The sequence below is a fragment of the Monopterus albus genome, unplaced genomic scaffold (genome assembly GCF_001952655.1).
Source record: "Monopterus albus unplaced genomic scaffold, M_albus_1.0 scaffold16.1, whole genome shotgun sequence".
Lineage (NCBI taxonomy): Eukaryota > Metazoa > Chordata > Actinopteri > Synbranchiformes > Synbranchidae > Monopterus > Monopterus albus.
The window spans coordinates 4,807,223-4,807,617 of NW_018127896.1; positions in this window are offsets into that span (position 1 = coordinate 4,807,223).

The window sequence follows — 395 nt, forward strand, 5'->3', positions numbered from 1 at the left end:
GTGATCGAGCCCAGCCTATAGATTTAAAAGGGGACTGGGAGGTTGCTTTGACAGACTTTTGTTACCCAAATACTTTGCTGACCATACCAGCAGAAGGAGACCGTTTTTATTGGTAAGACACATGGCAATTCGGCGTGCCAGGTCGGCCTGAAGTTCCTGTTGCCGCTGATGAAGTCAAATACAAAGTACACAATGAACGGCTGGGACGTGGAGTATACACTAGAGAAAGCATTTTGAATCAATTGAATATTCATTTAAAAAGGATTACGGACATCAGACTGAGTTATGACTGGTATACGCGTGTTTATATGTAGACATCGAGCGGGCTCTACAAACTAAAATTTTCAGCCCCCTTAAATTACATACTGGGTCTGGAAAAAGACAAATGGTTTACT